Genomic DNA, 19,240 nt, shown 5'->3' on the forward strand with positions numbered 1-19,240 from the left:
ATGTAAATTGGTGCAGCCACTATGGAGAACAGTATGAAGGTTCCTTAAAAAACTAAAAATAGAGTTACCATGTGATCCAGCAATCCCACTCGCAGCCATATATCCAGAGAAAACCATATTGAAAAGATACACGCACCCCAATATTCATTGCAGCACTATTTACTATAGCCAGGATATGGAAGCAACCTAAATGTCCATCAATAGAGGAATGAATAAAGATGTTGTACAAATATACAATGGGATATTTCTCAGCCATAAAAAAGAATGAAGTAATGCCATTTGCAGCAACATGGATGGATCTAGAGATTATCATACTAAGTGAAGTAAGTCAGACAGAGACAAATATCATATGACATTACTTATATGTGAAATCTAAAAAAATGATACAAATGAACTTATTTAGAAAACAGAAATAGAGTCACAGATGTAGAAAACAAACTTATGGTTACCAGAGGGGAAAGGACAGGGGGAGGGATAAACTGGGAGATTGGGATTGACATATACACACTACTATATGTAAAATAGATAACTAATAAGGACCTACTGTATAGTACAGGGAACTCTTCTCAATACTCTGTAATAACCTGTATAGGAAAAGAATCTGAAAAAGAAGGGATATATGTAACTGAATCATGTTGCTGTACACTGGAAACTAACAGAACATTGTAAATCAACTATACTCCAATAGAAGATAAAAATTAAAATATATAAATAAGGAATACAATAGAGGGGCTCAACAGCAGACCAGTTGAAGCAGAAGAACGAATCACTGAACTGGAAGAGAGGGCAGTAGAACTTACCTAATCAAAGAAGCAAAAATAAAAAATAAATAAGTAAATAAATAAGAGTGAAATAGCTTAAGGGATTTAGGGGCCAACATCAAATGGAACAACATTTGAACTATAGGGGTCCTAGAGGGAGAAGAGAGAGAGATGGGGCAGAAAACTTATATTAAAAATAAAAACTGTAAACTTCACTAACCAGATCAAGGAAATAGACATCCAGATCTAGCAAACCCCAAAGACTTACAAGGATACACATAATATTAAAGCAACAAGGGAAAACAACTTGTTATGTATAAGGGAACCCCATTAGACTATCAGCACAATTTCCAGCAGAAACTTTGCATGTCTTAAGGGAGTAATACAATATATTCAAAGTGCTGAAAGAAAAAAAGTGCCAGCCAGGAATAATATATCCAGCAAGGTCGTCCTGCAGAATTGAGGGAGAGGTAAAGAGTTTTCTAGATAGGCAAAAGTTAAAGGAGTTCATCACCACTGGACTGGTCTTGAAAGAAATACTAAAGGGACTGCTTTAAGCTAAAACTAAATTGGCTTTATTCTTTGTGTACTCTTAGTTGTCATGTTTTGAAACTGTTGCTATTATGTTTTGAAGTTATCTGGTGTCATAAAAGATAAATATGGTAGTTCATACTTTTAGCAGTAAAAATAAACTACATATAATTTTTGTCTGGATTTCTGTTTCATATGAAGTCAATGTTTTTGTTCTCTCATTTCTGTAAAAATACACATGCATAACTATTTTAGATAGGTTTTTAGAAACATTTTGAAATATACCATATTGGAGTTTGTTCAGTCTCATTGCATTGTAGTATTCCATTGTGTGGCTCTGCCATAATTTAGCCATTCTGTTGTTTATAAGAATTTTGGTAGGCTTCAACTTAAAGCTATGTTATCAGGTACATAAAGATTTAGCATTATAATATCCTCCTGAGAGGAAATTCCTATATCATTATGAAATATCCCTCTCTGTTCAAGCAAATATACTATAGCTAGTATAACAGTGGCTATGATTAAGAAAGTTAAGAAGTCCACTCTACTAAACACTAAGGTAACTCCCAACGATTCCTGCTTACTGCTATTCATGATCTTATATAAGCTCTTCCTTTTACTTGTTGCTAAACAATGAAACATGGCAAAGATACTGGGATGTCACTACTGTAATTATGGTATATTTGAACTCCATCTTACTAACCAATGTACTAGAGATACCCCCTTGTTGGCTTGAAGAAGCAAGCTGCCATGGAGTAAAGGCCATGTTAGAAATCCCACATCCAAGGAACTGTGTGTAGCCCCTTTGTGGAATAGCATTCTCCAGCAAGAAACTGAAACCTCAGTCATGCAAACACTTGAAATGAATTTTGCCAACAACCTTAAGGGGCTGTGAAGCAGATATTTTCACAGCTGACCCTCTAGCCTACACATGTATTATAGCCTCCTATGACCCTGAAACCAAAGGCCGAGTTAAACTGTGCCCAGACTTCTGACTTACAGAAATTGTGGATATAAATGTGTGTTGTTTTTAGCCACTAGGTTTGTGGTGATTCATCTTGCAGCAATAAATATCTAATACATTCACCATTACCACCATTATTCTTCTGGATTTTACAGGGTTTATACTAGTAAATTAAGAGCATTATGATAGGGACAATTATTCATGCACACTTTAGTGACACTTTACAGGGTGATAAAATTAATCTCTCCCATTACACCTGGAATATGATATCACAGTTGATCCTTGAATGTAGGTATGAACTGTGCAGGTCCACTTATACACAGATATTTTTCAGTAGTAAATATTACAGAACAACACAGTCCGTAGTTGGTTGAATTGGCACATGCGAGAAACTGCAGATATGGAGGACCAACTATAAATTACATGTGGATTAACCCTTGTGGTGTTTAAGGGTCAACTGTACTTCTTACTATTTGGCAAGGGAAATGTGTGCATTTTAAGGCTTTCCACTTGGACTTTGTATCACAATAGCTCTTAATCCACAGTTCAGGAAATTGAGACAGTTCACCAAAGGAAATAAACAACAAAATGAAAAGATAACCTATTGAATGGGAGAAAATAATGATAAGGAGTTAATATCCAAAGAATTCATACAACTCAATAGCAATAACAGCAACAATATAATTAAAAAATAGGCAGAAGATCTGAATAGACATTTTCCAAAGAAGAAATACAGATGGCCAACAGGTACATAAAAAGATGCTCAACATCAATAATTCTCAGAGACATGCAAATCAAAACCACAATGAGATATTACCACACACCTGTAAGAATGGCTACTATCAAAGACAAGAAATAACAGATATTGGTGACGATGTGGAGAAAAGGGAACCCTTGTGCACTTTTGGTGGGAATTTAAATTGGTGCAGCCACTATGGAAAACAGTATGAAGATTCTTCAATAAAAGTAAAAAATAGAAGCAGCAATTATACTTCTGGGTACGTAGCCAATGAAAATGAAAAAAACTAACTCAATAAGACATACGCACCCTCACAGTCTTGCAGGATTATTTACAATAGCCAAGATACAGGAATAACCTAAGTGTCTATCAGTTAACAAATGGATAAAGAAACTGTGGCATGTATATATACAATAAAATATTATTCAGTCATAACAAAGAAGGAAATCTTGCCATTTGTGACAACATGGATAGACCTTGAGAGTGTTATGCCAAGTGAAATAAGTCAAAGACATAAAAATATCTTATGATCTCACATATGGAATCTAAAAAAACCAACAACCTCACAGATACAGAGGTGGGGGCATGGGGGTTAAGTAAAATAGGGGAAGGGGGTCAAATTGTACAAACTTCCAGTTATGAAATAAATAAATCATGGGGATGTAATGCATAGCATGCTGACTATACAGTTGATTCTTGAACAATGCGGGGGTTACGGGTACCAAAACCACATGAAGTTGAAAATCCACATTATAACTTATAGTCACCTCTTCATATCTGTAGTTTCTCATATCCGCAACTCTGCATTTTTTGATTCAACCAACCACAGATGGCATAGTACTGTCAAATTTACTACTGAAAAAAACCATGGATAAGTGCACCTAATAGTTCAAAACTGTGTTCTTCAAGGGTCAACTGCAGTTAATATAATATACTGTATTGCGTATTCAAATATTGCTAAGAGAGTAGATCTTAAAAGTCTTTATCCAGATGCAGAAAAAAGCTTTGGACAAAATTCAACATCCATTTATGATAAAAAAAAAACTCTCCAGAAGATGGGCATAGAGGGAACATACCTCAACATAATAAAGACCATATATGACAAACTCACAACAAATACCATTCTCAATGGTGAAAAACTGAATGCATTTCTCTAAGATCAGGAACAAGACAAGGATGTCCACTCTATCCAATTTTATTCAACATAATTTTGGAAGTCCTAGCCACGACAGTCAGAGAAGAAAAAGAAATAAAAGGAATCCAAATTCGAAAAGAAGTAAAACTGTCACTGTTTGCAGATGACATGATACTACACATAGAAAATCCTAAAGATGCTGCCAAAAAACTACTAGAGCTCATGAACTTGGTAAAGTTGCAGGATACAAAATTAATACACAGAAATCTCCTGCATTCCTATACACTAATAATGAAAGATGAGAAGGAAATTAAGGAAACAATCCCAATTACCATTACATCAAAAAGAATAAAATACCTAGGAATGAATCTACCAAAGGAGGCAAAAGACCTGTACCAGAAAACTATAAGATACTGATGAAAGAAATCAAAGATGACACAAACAGATGGAGAGATGTACCATGTTTTTGGATTGGAAGAATCAATATTGTCAAAATGACTGTACTGCCCAAAGTAGTCTACAGATTCAGTGCAATCCCTATTAAATTACCAACAGCATTTTTCATAGAATTAGAACAAAAATTTTTACAATTTGTATGGAAACAGAAAAGACCCCGAATAGCCAAAGCAATCTTGAGAAAGAAAAACGGAGCTGGCGGAATCATGCTCCCTGACTGCAGACTATACTACAAAGCTACAGTAATCAAAACAGTATGGTACTGGCACAAAAATAGAAATATAGATCAATGGACCAGGATAGAAAGTCCAGAGATAAACCCATGCACCTATAGTCACCTAATCTATGACAGAGGAAGCAAGAAAATAAATGGAGAAAAGACAGTGTCTTCAATAAGTGGTGCTGGGAAAAATGGACAGCTGCATGTAGAAGAATGAAATTAGAACACTCCCTAACACCATACACAAAAATAATCTGAAAATGGATTAAAGACCTAAATGTAAGGCTAGATACTATAAAACTCCTAGAGGAAAATATAGGCAGAACACTCTCTGTCATCACAGCAAGATCTTTTTCAATCTACCTCCTAGAGTAATGAAAATAAAAACAAAAATAAACAAATGGGACCTAATTAAACTTAAAAGCTTTTGCATAGCAAAGGAAAACATAAACAAACGGAAAAGACAACGCACAGAATGGGAGAAAATATTTGCAAATGAAGTGACCAACAAGGGATTAATCTCCAAAATATTCAAACAGCTCATGCAGCTCAATATCAAAAAAACAAACAATCCAGTCAAAAAATGGGTGGAAGATCTAAATAGGCATTTCTCCAAAGAAGACATACAGATGGCCAAAAAGCACATGAAAAGATGCTCAACATCACTAATTATTAGAGAAATGCAAATCGAAACTATAATGAGGTATAACCTCACACTGGTCAGAATGGCCATCAACAAAAAAATCTAGACAATAAAAGCTGGAGAGGGTGTGGAGAAAAGGAAACCCTCCTACATTGTTGATGGGAATGTATATTGGTGCAGCCACTATGGAGAACAATATGGAGGTTCCTTAAAAAACTATAAATAGAGCTCCATATGATCCAGCAATCCCACTCCTCCGTATATATATGGAGAAAAACATAATTCGAAAAGATACATGTACCCCAATGTTCAGTGCAGCACTATTTACAATAGCCAGGACATGGAAGCAACCTAAATGTCCATCGACAGAGAAATGGATAAAGATGTAGTACATATATGCAATGGAATATTACTCAGCCATAAAGAAGAATGAAATAATGCCATTTGAAGTGACATGGATGGACCTAAAGATTGTCATACTGAGTGAAGTTAGTCAGACAGAGAAAGACAAGTATCATGTGATATCGCTTATATGTGGAATCTAAAAATATGAACCTATTGACAAAACAGCAGTTGAGTCACAGATGTAGAAAACAAACTTATGGTTACCAAAGGGGAAGTGGGGGGAGGGATAAATTGGGAGATTGGGATTGACATATACATACTACTATATATAAAATAGATAACTAATAAGAGCCTACTGTATAGCACAGGGAACTCTACTCAATACTCTATAATGACCTATAATGGGAATAGAATCTAAAAAAGAGTGGATATATGTATATGTATAACTGATTCACTTTGCTGTATAGCAGAAACTAACACAACACTGTAAATCAACTCTACTTCAATAAAAATTAATTTAAAAGTATCTTTATCACAAGAAAAAAATTGTAACTATGTATGGGGACAAATGTCAACTAGATTTATTGTGGGGATCATTTTGCAGTCTATACAAATATCAAATCCTTATGTCATATACCCGAAACTAATATAATGGTTTATGTCAATTATATCTCAATAATAAAAATATTTGAAAAGTTAAAAATTAGAAAAAATTGTTTAAAATTTATAAGTCAGTTGTTAACTGTTGGTAGCTTGAAATTAGCCATGGTGGGAGGATTTATGCCTTAAAAATCAGCAAACACTATAAATTAGGAATTTGTTTTCCCCCAGAAAGCTAGCCTACCAGTACACCATGACCCATTCTCTTCCTTTTAAATATACATACAGACATATATGTATGTATACATATATATGTGTGTGTGTGTATATATCACCTTATTTCTTGTAAGCAATAGCCATTGAATAATCTGATCATTCTCCTTTCCACAGAGACAGTTATCCTGGTAAATTGCCATAGGTCTCTCTGGGAAAATGTGAAAGTGATCAGTATTGCCTAAACTTGCTGGGCATTGTAGGATTCTTCCTCGAGAGAACACAGCCACCCCTTTGATTGGCTCTAAGATTGAGAACTGAGACAACTGTAAAGACTAGGGGAGGGTTTCATTATTTTCCATTGTAGTAAACTATATCATCTCTCTGTTCCTACATTGTTGATATTTTTTGTATTTTTAAAATTATTACATACTTTTAAAAATTAAGAAAAAGTTGCAAGGATAGTACAAAGCTCTCTTATTTGCCTCTTACTCAGATTCACCAATTGTTTATATTTTGCTCTCACTGCATTTTTATTCTTTCTCTCTCCATGTGTGTGTGAAATTTTGTCTGAATTATTTGAGTAAGTTGGAGATAATGCACCCACTTTAATGTAAATGTTTTAAGTGTTTATTTCTTAAGAACAAGGACATTCTCTTAATAACCATAGCACAACTATCAAAATAAAAATTGACAGTAATATAATTCTGCTATTAAATTGACACCATATGCAGATTCCATCTCCATAATGTGGTCTCAATAATGTTTTTCATATATAGCTGTTATATCTTCCAGTCCAGGATCTAATGCAAGAACATACACTGCATTTAGTATCCTTTCTCCTTAGTCTCCATTACTGTGAGAGTTTCACAGGCTTTGTCATTTTTGAATTTGACTTTTGTGAAAAGTAGAGGGCAATTATTTTGTAGAATGTCCTTCAATTTGGATTTTTCTAATATTTCCTCATGATTAGACTTAGATTATGTATTGGGGACATGAATATGACAGAAGAGGGGTGGAATATTTCTCATGACATTATATCAGGAAATGCATGGTATTAATTTGCTCCAGTATAGTAAATTTGATCATGTGGTTAAGGTGGCATCTGCCTATAAGCGTTTCTCCACTATAAAATTCCACTTTCCTCCTTTGTTCTTAGGTAATGTGGGAGAGATATAGACTTTGATTTTATGCAATTATTCTATCCTTCATTTAACTTTTACCCTCTTGTTTAAGTATCCACTGATGATTTTCTCACAGAATCAACTTTTTCTATACTTTTTATTTGGCAGTCAACCTCAGTAAAAAAACACATCCATGCATGCGTGTAAGTCAGTATGGACTTATGGACCACTGTTTCTTGAATGAGTTCAAATCTATTGTTATTATTTTTTGTTGTTCTTAGAGTGACCAGTATGAGTCCCTCAAGATAATCCCTGTGTCCTTTTGACATGTCCCATCATTCTTAGAGCATTTTCTTATTTTCTAGCATGAGAAAATGTTCCAGTCTCATGTACCTTCCCTTCCTCAGCCCTAAAATCAGTCTTTTCTTCTAAGGAGCCTAGGGTTCCTTTTAGTGGAGAATTGTATTTAGAAAAATATATTTGACCTGTAGATGTTCTTATTATTATATAATTGTTTATAGACCTTTTCAACAGATGGAGCAAAGAAAAAAAAAATTACCCACCCCCCGCCCCAGGCATGGTATTTCCTTAGTTAGGCCATGCTGAGACTTGCCCCCAGTTATTGCTCTAGAAACAAGGAAAGGTAAGGTTTTAAGAATGGCAAGCATCATCTTTTAAGGTGCCTGCCTTAGTTGAGGACCTTGCATATTCTTAATTTTGAACAAATCACCTTCTTTGTTGTAGTAGGCTAATTTAAAAAAAGCTGCAATGGGTTCATAATGACCTAAAGAATTTAAAATTGACTATTTTTCTCTCTGGAATAAGAGGCTCTAAAAGGTATTTTCTACCAGTATTTGAAATCAGAATTTCACAATTGTTAGAAATGACAAAAATGACCCTGAAATTATCTTATTTTACAAATAAGTATACTAAGACAAAAAAGTTATTTGTTTACAGTCTTGGGACTATGAGTAGTAGAATCCAAAGCAGATTACTTTGCTTGGCCTAATGGTTATTTGTTTAGTATATTTTCTCTTCATAGCGGCCGTTGTATGTTACATACTGAATGACTACATGACTGTTTCAGAGAAACATTATTTTCTTTGTACAGAAGACAAACATAACCTTTTCTGCTCCAAATATTACGTGTTTGATTGTAGAGTCACATATCCTAATTCTGGGTGGAATTTGATGTCTATATGACACACATCATCTGGTTACGAAAGGAAAATGCAGTTGGCAAGTAGATTGCTGGTTCACGGCTATATAGATATAAATATTATGAATGAGGTAAAGTTTTATTTTGGGGTTATTTTGGTCTCCTACATGTCTGCTGCTTTCAATCTGCACTGCATTTTAATGTCATCAGGCAATCTTCTACCTCCTCTCCAGAAAAATTGGTGGCAATATATTTGTAGTGAAACCTCCAGAGCCAATTTTATTCTTCACACCCACATGTTCTCTTTCCACAGTTACTCTATAAATCTTTGTTTTCCTTGTTTATTTAGAGCTCTCTGACACCACGCTTCAGTGACTTCTTTAGCTTTCTTTCTACTTGGTAATAGTTTTTGCCAGTGGCTCTCAAAGGACCATGGGAGTATCTGGGAAATGTAACGTCTATGGAGCAGCACAAACTTTGCTTTATAAATAAAGATTTCTAGTAGCAGAGTTAATTGACTCAAATATCAGACCTGGGCTGTATATTTAAAAATAAAGCCCATATATATATATATATATGGGCTTTATTTTTAAATATACATATATATGTATACATACATATTCATATTTATATATATATATATTATATATATATATATAATATATATATATATATATAAATGTGGAATGATGTTTAGGTTAGGGTCAGTGTATGTAGTGAGTTCTACCTTGTAAAGAATCTGTATTTTACACACACTATATAAGGATGTAATTACTTCACCCAGACTTTGAATGTTAGACATGTGAGCTGATATCACAGAATGATAAATGGGATATTTCTTGTTCCTTCTTAATAGACAGATGGGGCCCCAGCTGAAAACAGAGGCTTTCTAAAGAGACCAACAAACAATTGGAGACATAACTACTTTTCAGGATTTGTTAAGAGGCTGTACAATGAACCCTGCCACACTCAACTATTAGCCAAACACTATCCCCTCCCTTATTCTGACCATTCCTTGCCAGTTGCAGAAAAAAGGAGGAATGAGAGTATAGACTGTGTTCCTGCTCCTACTTCAAACTCCTTAAGCCATGAGTCTTGCCTAAGGTGGAGAACAGAATAAATTGTGTGTATTTGTGCGTGTGTAAATTGGAAACATGTGTTTTTTTTTTAATTGAAATATAGTTGATGTACAATGTTGTGTTAATTTCTGCTGTATAGTGAAGTGACTCAGTTATACATATTCATACATTCTTTTACATTCTTTTCCATTATGGTTTACCACAGGATATTGAATATAGTTCCCTGTGCTATACAGTAGGAACTTGCTGTATATCCACATGTTCTTTTACCACTAAATCCTTCCACTTTTATGCCTTAAGAATAAAAACATTCCCTTACATAATGATTGAATAATTATCAAGATCAGGATATTTAACATTTTACATAATTCTCTAATACACAGTGTGTATGCATGTGTGTGTGTATACACACATATATATGTCACTATCTTGTGAAATACCTCAACATGAATTTGTCTGATGTTTATGATCAGTTTCAGCTATTACATTTTTGTCAGGAATATCACAGAAGGGATATTGTGTCCTACTCAAGGCATCATGTAAAAGGCATGTGATATTAATTTGATCATATGGTTAAAGGTTATCAGCAAAGCTTATCTACTATGAAGTCACTATATTTCCTTTTCCCCTTCATAATTATTAAATACTTTGTGAGGAGATATTTTGAAACTATGTAAATACCATTTTTCTTAGCAAAATTATACTCAATCATTTTAGCATTCATTGATTTTCTAATTCCATCATTTCTATTTTTTTTTAATTTGTAGGAATGAATTTATTTACTTCAAGCATACTAGTTAACAACTGCTTACAAATTTGGGAAAGAAAATCAGTTCTAATCTTTCATTTAACAAACAACTCTTACTTACTGAGCCCGACTGTATACAGAGTGCTGAAATGAACCAACTAACTGCTGATGAGACCATTTTTAATTCATGTATCTAACAAATTTTATTTTATGTGTCAGGCACTGTACTTTAGGCACTGGAAATCCAATGGTGAATAAAAAACAGACATGATTCTGTCCTTTGGAGTTTACTGTCTACTGAAGGAAACAGTTACTAAATGAACGGTCATAGACATAAATATAGAGCTACTTTTAAGTGAGAATGATACAGTACAGATGCCTGGTGCTAGGAGGGTAAAATAGTAGAGGGACTGACTTTGTATTGGCAAGAATCCTTCCCTGCTGAAAGGATGACTGACCTGAAATGTGAAGGATAAGGGGCATTAACTCTGGGTAGAAGGGGAAAGAGTATTTCAGGCAGGTGCAAAGGCCCTGCAGTTGGAATTAGTGTAGTGCTTTCGGAGAATTGAAAGGACAATGTTTTTTGACCTAGAGGACAAAGGCAAGCGTATGTGTGTGATAAACCTCTAAATTCCTTCTCTTGTAATACTTCAAGCTGCCTTTTTTTTAGTTTTGCTTTCATTTGTCCATTTGTTCATTCTTTGATTCATTCAGGCATTCAACAAATGATTATTCCATGTCATTATTCTGTGGCAGGTACTGTGTTAGGTACAGATACAACAGTGAGTAAGTCCACAGACCCTGGTCCCAAAGATCTCACAGGAAAAGAGAAAAGGATGCCCAGGTGCTATGGGATCACAGAGGAAGAACATTCATCTTGGTTTCCCATCACCCATCCCTCCATTTATGCCCTGGTGATTTGTTACTCATCATTTAAGGCCCAGCTCAATAGCCCTGCAATGCCTTCTCTGACATGCTTGGTAACCACTTTGTCTCCCGCTGCCAATGGCTAACTGCTTCTATGCAATTTTGTACATAAAAATAATTGCTGCTGTTTATTGAACATCTCTGTGCCAGGGATTTAGTTCTTAGTGTAGTATAGGCAACCCTACAAGATAATTAAAATAATGCCAACCTCACAGATAAAGAAACACACAGATTAAGAAACTCACTCCTTTTTCTGTGTTTTCTACCTTTTGAGTAGTACTCACTGTCAATCTAGCTGTCCAAACCAGAAAACCAGAACACCTTTCCCTCTACCCTACATCTAGTCAGATGCCAAGTCCTATAAATTCCAGCTGCCTAACAGCCATAAATCTGTCCGCACCTACCCATTCACACTGCCACTAGTTCAACTTGGGCCATTATCATCTCTCAGCAATGTTCCTGCAGTAGCTTCTTTGCGAATCTTCTGTGCTTCACATTGACATGAATATGATCATTCTAAAGTACAGATCTGATCATGCCAATGCCCTGCTTAAAGTCCTTGAGTGGGTCCCTATGACTCTTAAAGGAAAAAAAAAATCCAAGACCCTTAACTCAGCCTATAGGACCCTTTAGGCTACTACCTACTTCTTTACCTTCATTTCATCCAGTCAGACTTCACAGTCTACACTGGAAGCCTCAATGAGCTTCTCAAGGTTTCCCGCATTGCCAAGTATTCTGTTGCCTCTAGCCCATCACTTCCTCTATTATTATTTGTGAACAGTCTACTTCAAGGAACGACCCTTCCTTCCTTCCTGTCTGTATGGCTTCATGGATTCTTGTTTTATTCAATGGGTTTTAGTTCCTTATTGTTATTTACATATTTTGATGTTCAAAATATCCTAGATTGACCAGATTAAATGCCTTAAAGCTAGCATTTATATACTTTTCATATGTTCCCATCATTATTTGGACATTTTATTCACTTATGGCATAACAAAATGTTCCAGGAAAGATTCACTTTTCCTGTACTTAGATTGAGTATATTTTCCAAGAGCCCTGTTTCCCTTTATTGGAAAATGACTGTTGGAAACCAAGACCTGGGTTCTGAATATGCCCATTGTTATTGGTATGTCACTGTTTTATACCCTCTCAGTGGACAAGCTGAGGAAAATTCTTCAATAATGTTCTCCCTGACTCCTCTTATTTTTAATGGATTTACTTACTTGTTCAAACCTATATGATATACAAAAAGTAGTTTGAGAATTGATAACCCATGCCATTGTTAAAAACAAACTTACTAATTAAAAAATTGTTTGTAGTTCTTTTTTATAATAAAATTTACATAGTGAAATGTTCAAATTTTAAATGTACATTTTTATTTTTGACAAATGCATACACTGATGTAACCCACATCTCTATCAAGACATAGAATATTTCCATACCCTATAAGGTTCCCTCCAGCCTCTTCCCAGAGGAGATAAATCAGAAATAATATTAGAATTTTAATTTTAATTAGAATTTTAATTTTAATGCATTTTAATAACTAGAGTAATTGAACAATTATGAGATTTTTTTCCAAAGATATAATTTACAGATGAGAAAGTGTTGTTTGTTCATTTGTTTGATAGCACATGATTAACAATTTATTAGAAAATATTTTGTTTACTACATTACTGAAGAATATGCCATTACACAAGTTTTAACTTCAATAACTCTAATTTTCTTTCTTTACAGATGAAACTACTGAAGCTAAGAGAGAATCTAGGCTTACCCCAGTTTACAAAGTTGCTTTGTACTATCTATAGGATTAAAAGTTATATATTTCCACATATAACTTGAAAATTGTTTTTGTATCCTTCTTAAACAGAAGTCTAGTTCAACTCCAGTTTTAAAAAACAAAACAGAATGCAGGTCATCAGTTCAACCTTATGACTTTCTAACAAGCTCCAACAAGATCTCATTCATTTTCTCAGTAACATACCATTGGACACACAGAGTAAGATAAAAACTTGCAGCACAAAAAGCCCAGATTGACAGATAATTTAATGAGAGAATCTGAAAGAAATTGACATACATTATAAAGCAGATTAGATTTATTAACAATAAAATCTGCTTATGCTACAACACAACATGAAGCTTGGGTTTGCTTCATGAAACAGAATGTGGTAGGTGTTGCCAATTGATTACCAATTCTTCACTCCTCTCTATAATAGAATTAATTGATGCATTAACTTTGCAGTAAGTTGCTCTCACTAGAATGGGCAAAGTATCTTTTTCTGCCCCATTTATTTTGAACTTGATCATGTAACGTGCCTTGGCCAATGAAATGTGGACAGTTATGACAGTGTGCCACTTCTAAACCAAGATATTATGAAGTATACTGTTTCTACTTGTTCCTTTTTCCTATCAGTCCCCATGAGAAAGACATGTCCTAGATACAAGGATGGTGGAAGACACATGGAACAGGCCTGAAGCAGCACCACCCAGCTGACCAATGAACCAAGAAGCAAGCAAATTACATGTTACTTTAAGCCACTGAGATAATGAGGTTGTTTGCTTCATAGCAAAAACAGATTAATGTACAGAGATTGCCTGGAAAAAATGCACATGGTTGGGAGTCAATTTCTAACTCAGGAACACAAAGTATTTCTTTCTATTCCTCAACAACTGTTTGGTAATGACGGTGCACCCTCTACACTGTTATTTTCAGCTCTCATGGAAATGATTGCTGCACACATGCAGAGTCTTCAAATTAAAAAAAATAACAATAAAACAAAGAACAGAAAAACTTCTTGGTTTGAAGTGGCAATTGCTAAGTGATAGGATGGACCCCTGGGTAGTTCAACTGTAGATCTGAAAAAGGACCACCATACAAAATGTAGACTGACATCAAGAAAACTTTCTCCATTCTTTCTGTTATAAACACTGAGTCTTGACTGATGATGAGTAAGAAGAAAAGTAACACAAAACAACATAGGGCCCATGAGCAAAAAGTGCCATGGGTATGAGGAAAGATATTGGACAAAGCACTCAGTAATCTAAAAGGAAAAAAAATCCTCAGAATATAATCTACTGCTGAATAGAAAATAATTTCTATTTGATGAACTGCATAGTATAAAAAAGTGCAGAAAAAATAGGAAAGGAGAAGAAGAAATTCACAAGCAGGAAGGAGGGTAATACAAGAAATAACACTACAGAATTAGATAAAAAGACAACAAAAAGATACCTGTATTTATATATTTAGATAAATGGCAAAATAAAAATTAGAATAAATAATATTTAGTGTTATGATGGTATTGATTTTTTTGAAAGCATGTGCCACAATTTAAAGTTTTCATATTATTGAATATTTTGTTTCCAATTTTTGAAATTATAAGGATTTTATTTGAAGTATATTAATATTTATATTTTAGATGATCATTTATTTATTCTTTATGAAGTTAAAAAATATTTTGGATATTTTTAGATGGGTATAACCTTTTATATGTATAACTCTGGAAAACAGTATTATAATAGCACCCTTGAAGCTCTTTCATCTAATGATAAATAAGGTTTTGATTAACTTTTTGATGAATAAATATTTTTATTCTGATTATTTCTTAAGATTATATTCCAGAAATTGGATATTTTGGCCAAAGTTTCTTAAGTTTAGAGATGCTATTTGACTTCAAAAAGTTTACTCATGTTCCTCATAATATCCTGCCTCCCTCTCAGATACTGACAAATTACTCTTTGCAATGGTTCTGCTAATTTCCATTCCCATAAACAATGCAATTTGTTAGGCTTTAGCCAGCACTGAGAATTTTAACTGTTAAACTCTAGGAATTTGATAGGATTATAGTAATGCAGGGACCTTTTCTGGAACTCCTGAGAATGAGAAGCTCTCTTTCTTATAGTGTGGAGCAAGGAGGCATATAAGCCTATAGTAGCCAGGGTCCCCTATGGGGGGCAAAATAAATCTAACACAGAGAAGAGACATGTTTGAGGAAAATCTAAATTCTGATGATGTCACCTGAATTCAAGTATTTTCATATTACTTTGAACAGTATCTTGGATTATTTTACTTATATGTCAGTGAATTCCTTTTTTTATTTTTTGGTGCTTAAAATAGTTTGATTTAGACTTCTGTAGTGTACAACAGAATAATGTATCCTAACACATAGGCAAATTGTTATTATTTTTGTATATTCAATTTTAATATTTTTTCAACTTGTGATAACACTGTCAGTTATGCTAAATATGCTCAACTATACATTTGCAGTGTAGGCTTTTCAGATTTTTGATCACAGATAGCCTTTTAAAATCTCTTGAATGTGATTGGTTCAAGATGGCGGAGTAGAAGGACGTGCTGTCACTCCCTCTTGCTAGAACACTGGAATCACAACTAACTGCTGAACAATCATCGACAGGAAGATACTGGAACTCACCAAAAAAGATACCCCACATCCAAAGACAAAGGAGAAGCCACAATGAGATGGTAGGAGGGGCGCAATCACAATAAAAACAAATCCCATAATTGCTGGGTGGGTGACTCAAAAACTGGAGAACACTTATACCACAGAAGTCCACCCACTGGAGTGAAGGTTCTGAGCCCCACGTCAGGCTTCTGAACCTGGGAGTCTGGCAACGGGAGGAGGAATTCCTAGAGAATCAGACTTTAAAGGCTAACGGGATTTGATTACAGGACTTCGACAGGACTGGGGGGAAAAGAGACTCCACTCGTGGAGGGCACACACAAAGTACTGTGCACACTGGGACCCAGAGGAAGGAGCAGTGACCCCATAGAGACTGAACCAGACCTACCTGCTAGTGTTGGAAGGTCTCCTGCAAAGATGGGGGGTGGCTCTGTCTCACCGTGAGGACAAGGACACTGGCAGCAGAAGTTCTGGGAAGTACTCCTTGGTGTGAGCCCTCCCAGAGTCTGCCATTAGCCCCACCAAAGAGCCCGGGTAGGCTCCAGTGTTGGGTCACCTCAGGCCAAACAACCAACAGTGAGGGGACCCAGCCCCACCCATTAGCAGACAAGCAGATTAAAGTTTTACTGAGCTCTGCCCACCAGAGCAACAGCCAGCTCTACCCACCACCAGTCCTTCCCATCAGGAAACTTCCACAAGCCACTTAAATAGCCTCATCCACCAGAGGGCAGACAGCAGAAGCAAGAAGAACTACAGTCCTGAAGCCTGTGAAACAAAAACCACATTCACAGAAACATAGACAGATGAAAAGGCAGAGGGCTATGTACCAGATGAAGGAACAAGATAAAATCCCAGAAAAACAACTAAATGAAGTGGAGGTAGGCAACCTTCCAGAAAAAGAATTCAGAATAATGATACTGAAGATGATCCAGGACCTCGGAAAAAGAATGGAGGCAAAGATCGAGAAGATGCAAGAAATGTTTAACAAAGATATAGAAGAATTAAAGAACAAACAAACAGAGGTGAATAATACAATAACTGAAATGAAAAATACACAAGAAGGAATCAATAGCAGAATAACTGAGGCAGAAGACGGATAAGTGACCTGGAAGACAAAATGGTGGAATTCACTGCCACGGAACAGAATAAAGAAAAAAGACTGAAAAGAAATGAAGACAGCTTAAGAGACCGCTGGGACAACATTAAACACAACAACATTCACATTATAGGGGTCGCAGAAGGAGAAGAGAGAGAGAAAGGACCCAAGAAAATATTTGAAGAGATTATAGTCGAAAACTTCCCTAAGATGGGAAAGGAAATAGCCACCCAAGTCCAGGAAGCAGAGAGAGTCCCATACAGGATAAACCCAAGGAGAAACACGCCAAGACACATAGTAATCAAATTGGCAAAAATTAAAGACAAAGAAAAATTATTGAAAGCAGCAAGGGAAAAAGGACAAATAACATACAAGGGAACTCCCATAAGGTTAACAGCTGATTTCTCAGCAGAAACTACAAGCCAGAAGGGACTGGCATGATATACTTAAAGTGATGAAAGGGAAGAAACTACAACCAAGATTACTCTACCCTGCAAGGGTCTCATTCAGATTCAATGGAGAAATCAAAAGCTTTACAGACAAGCAAAAACTAAGAGAATTCAGCACCACCAAACCACCTCTACAACAAATGCTAAAGGAACTTCTCTAAGTGGGAAACACAAGAGAAGAAAAGGACCTACAAAAACAAACCCAAAACAATTAGGAAAATGGTAATAGGAACACACATATTGATAATTACCTTAAATGTGAATGGATTAAATGCTCCAACCAAAAGACACAGGCTTGCTGAATGGATACAAAAACAAGACTCATATATATGCTGTCTACAAGAGACCCACTTCAGACCTAGGGACACATACAGACTGAAAGTGAGGGGATGGAAAAAGATATTCCACGCAAATGGAAATCAAAAGAAAGCTGGAGTAGCAATACTCATATCAGATAAAATAGACTTTAAAATAAAGAATGTTACAAGAGACAAGGAAGGACACTACATAATGATCAAGGGATCAATCCAAGAAGAAGATATAACAATTATAAATATATATGCACCCAACTTAGGAGCACCGCAATACATAAGGCAACTGCTAAGAGCTATAAAAGGGGAAATTGAAAGTAACATGATAATAGTGGGGGACTTTAACACCTCACTTACACCAATGGACAGAACATCCAAACAGAAAGTTAATAAGGAAACACAAGCTGTAAATGACACAACAGACCACATAGATTTAATATTTTTAGGACATTCCATCCAAAAACAGCAGATTACACTTTCTTCTCAAGTATGCACAGAACATTCTCCAGGATAGATCACATCTTGGGTCACAAATCAAGCCTCAGTAAATTTAAGAAAATTGAAATCATATCAAGCATCTTTTCTGACCACAACGCTATGAGATAAGAAATCAATTACTGAGAAAAAAACGTAAAAAACACAAACATATGGAGGCTAAACAATACGTTACTAAATAACAAAGAGATCACTGAAGAAATCAAAGAGGAAATCAAAAAATACCTAGGGACAAATGACAATGAAAACACGATGATCCAAAACCTATGAGATGCAGCAAAAGCAGTTCTAAGAGGGAAGTTTATAGCTATACACGCCTACCTCAAGAAACAAGAAAAATCTCAAATAAACAATCTAACCTTACACCTAAAGGAACTAGAGAAAGAAGAAGAAATAAAACCCAAAGTTAGCAGAAGGAAAGTAATCATAAAGATCAGAGCAGAAATAAATGAAATAGAAACAAAGAGAACAATACCAAGGATCAATAAAACTAAAAGCTGGTTCTTTGAGAAGATAAACAAAATTGATAAACCATTAGCCAGACTCATCAAGAAAAAGAGGGAGAGGACTCAAATCAATAAAATTAGAAATGAAAAAGGAGAAGTTACAACAGACACCGCAGAAATACAAAGCATCATAAAATGGACAACCTGGAAGAAATGGATAAATTCTTAGAAAGGTATAAACTTCCAAGATTGAACCAGGAAGAAACAGAAAATATGAACAGACCAATCACAAGTAATGAAATTGAAACTGTGGTTAAAAATCTTCCAACAAACAAAAGTTCAGGACCAGATGGCTTCAAAGGTCAATTCTATCAAACATTTAGA

General features: G+C 35.2%; 1 protein-coding gene across 5 annotated transcripts in view; it reads left to right on the plus strand.

Annotated features, from left to right (window-relative positions):
• Positions 1-19,240, plus strand: part of TMTC2 (transmembrane O-mannosyltransferase targeting cadherins 2) — a 1,049,079-nt gene that overhangs the window by 984,852 nt on the left and 44,987 nt on the right. For 3 of the 5 annotated variants that reach the window (XM_059936615.1, XM_059936617.1, XM_059936618.1), the window contains one exon: positions 13,379-13,465. The exons of the other annotated variants lie outside the window; for them this stretch is intronic. The gene's annotated coding sequence lies outside the window, so the exon portion shown is untranslated. Of the gene's footprint in view, positions 1-13,378; positions 13,466-19,240 lie in introns of those variants that run through there. 5 annotated transcript variants of the gene reach the window in all.

This window comes from Balaenoptera ricei, chromosome 10 (genome assembly GCF_028023285.1).
Source record: "Balaenoptera ricei isolate mBalRic1 chromosome 10, mBalRic1.hap2, whole genome shotgun sequence".
In the NCBI taxonomy this organism is placed as follows: Eukaryota; Metazoa; Chordata; class Mammalia; order Artiodactyla; family Balaenopteridae; genus Balaenoptera; species Balaenoptera ricei.